Genomic DNA, 2,641 nt, shown 5'->3' with positions numbered 1-2,641 from the left:
TTTAAAACTATACTTTATATTTTAAATTAAAAATATTACAGGAGGTTTGCACTTTTGATCTCACACTTTAAAGGATAACGGGCCAAAAGTGCAATACTTATTGTCCTATGGGACCAAAAGTAAAAAAATTTTTTCTAAAATTTGATGTTATATTGTCACAAATCGTCAATTATGAGTGAAAAATGATTTTTTTTTATATTGGTATATATATATATAAATATTATATTCGTGAATTAATTAATATATATTGAACTTAGTTACCATAATTGTTGTTTGTTAAAGTTGAGATAGTCCGCCCAAAGGTATGTCCGCTCCTAATACTTTTTAATTAGGGATTCTAATCAATATTACTATATAAATTCATCCATCTAAATCGAACTTTTAGTTCAAAACGTCGACGTTTTGGCTCAAAAATTAATCAAATTATTCCCTATTCAATTTGAAATGGATATGCAAAAATTCGTTTAAAAACATTTAATTTTTTGTTCGATAGGTTTTCAAGTTCGACTCAATTAATAAAATATATTTTAAATTATTTGAGTTTAATAAAATATATTTAAATTTTTCGGGTTCGACTTATTTTCAATTTGACTAGAGCTCGTTTCAGTTATTAATCAATAAATTAGGTTAAAATGAAAAATTTCAAACTCAATAGTGATTTAAAAAAGTTTGAACAATATTACATGCAACTCGATTCAATTTATTTAAAATCGTCCGAGTTCAATAGAATTAAAATTAACCACTTGACGAATACGTTATACTTGTTTTACATTCGGTGGCTGGACGACCGGCGCATACCTCTTATTTATTCAAAATAAAAAAAACAAATTACAAAAACCACTCCTAAAATTTATCATAATTACAAAGGAAAAAATGCAAGCAACCCTTTTATGATATTGCAAATGAGCAAATTACCCCCTTATGAAAAAATAAATAACAATTTATCTCCCTGTATTTTTTAAAATACAACAATTTACCCCCCTTTTATTTTTAAAATGAATCAATTTACCTTCCTGTATAAGGAGGTAAATTGCTTCATTTTATAAAGTAAAGCGGGGTAAATTGCTATATTTTTTTCATATGGGGTAATGTGCTCATTTTCAATATTACAGGGGGATAAATTGCTATTCACCCTATTACAAATAATTTTTTTTCGTTTAAAAATTTATAAATATTTTTCGAACACTAACAACAGTCTAACAAGAATTCACTATAATGGGTTGTTACGAGAGTGTATTTGTTAAATAATTTTTAATTTTATAAAATTATTTATAATTATACTTATCGTAATTAATTCAAAAAATAATATATATGTATAAAATAATTTAAATGTTTAATACTTAAAAGTATCAAGTATAGTATGAATTTGATGGGTGTTGTTATGCGTTGGTAAAAGGTGGCATGTGGCAGTCGTTGGTGGGACCGTCTTGCTCCCTCTTCAAGCCACACGCTTTGGACAAGAACCGGACGGCGCGGTGGTGGCGCCGTCATGGACCGTTACTGATTCTCTTCAGTCTTCTCTTCCCTCTGGGTCATCATCATCTTTTGTGGTTCTTGAGTTATATCTCGTGCATCTGGTATTATTTTCATCTAATAAATATATTATTTAAAAAAATTAATTAAATTTATTGATATTAATATCAAAATAATGAAAATTTATATATTCTCCAGATCGATTTATTATTGTTTTATTACAAGTCAAACAAATAATTTCTAATTAAACTATCTTTAGAACGGTAAAGATATGCATCCTCATATTCTCAAAAAAGATTTATTTAACCTACAATGGGTCAGTACTAAATCAATTTAGGGTAAATATGAATTTTCATTCAATACCTTTAACTTATATCAATAAATTTGGTGAATTTTAACTAATGATGAATCTATTTGTTAGGCGAAAACAATATCAGGGGTATAATTCCACCAAATCTTATAGGAGGACGGTGTAATTATCCATAATATATAAAAGGTTAATTACACCTAAAATCCTCTCTGAAAATACAAAATTACACTTTCCTTCAAATAAGTTTTGAATTTACACTTAAATTACACTTCTCGATTTACACCTGACCCCTTTTCGTAAGGGTTTGAATGAAAAATACTAACATTAGCTAAAAATACATAAAATTTTAATTTTACACCTCATTTAGCATTTTCAAGTATATATATTCTTGTACTGATAAAGGAATAAATATAATACACATATATGGGCGATGTTAACATTATTTATTTTTTTCCTTATAAATACAAATTATTACATGAAAATACTAAATGAGGGTTAAATTAGAAATTTATGTAATTTTTTTGCTACCATTAATACTTTTTGTCCAAACCTTAATGAAAAAAAAAATCATGCATAAACAGTGAATTTGCGGAGGGGGTGCAATTATAATTTCAATTTTTTTTTTAAAAAATAATATAATTTCACAATAATTTTTATGCATACATATATAGATAGTCATTAATTCAATCTTAACATTTTACTAATTCTACAATATAAAATCATCTTGGTTGATAGAATTACATTATATCATAATATTAATTACGAGAATTAATAGAAAAAAAATACTATTGCCTATAGTTTGGTTGGTTATGGATCAAAATCATAGTAAATAATTATTATACTCATCATTAAATAAAA

This window comes from Sesamum indicum, linkage group LG11 (assembly GCF_026168435.1).
Source record: "Sesamum indicum cultivar Baizhima isolate 11 linkage group LG11, ASM2616843v1, whole genome shotgun sequence".
Taxonomy (NCBI): domain Eukaryota; kingdom Viridiplantae; phylum Streptophyta; class Magnoliopsida; order Lamiales; family Pedaliaceae; genus Sesamum; species Sesamum indicum.
Note: the sequence above shows the minus strand (reverse complement) of the source record.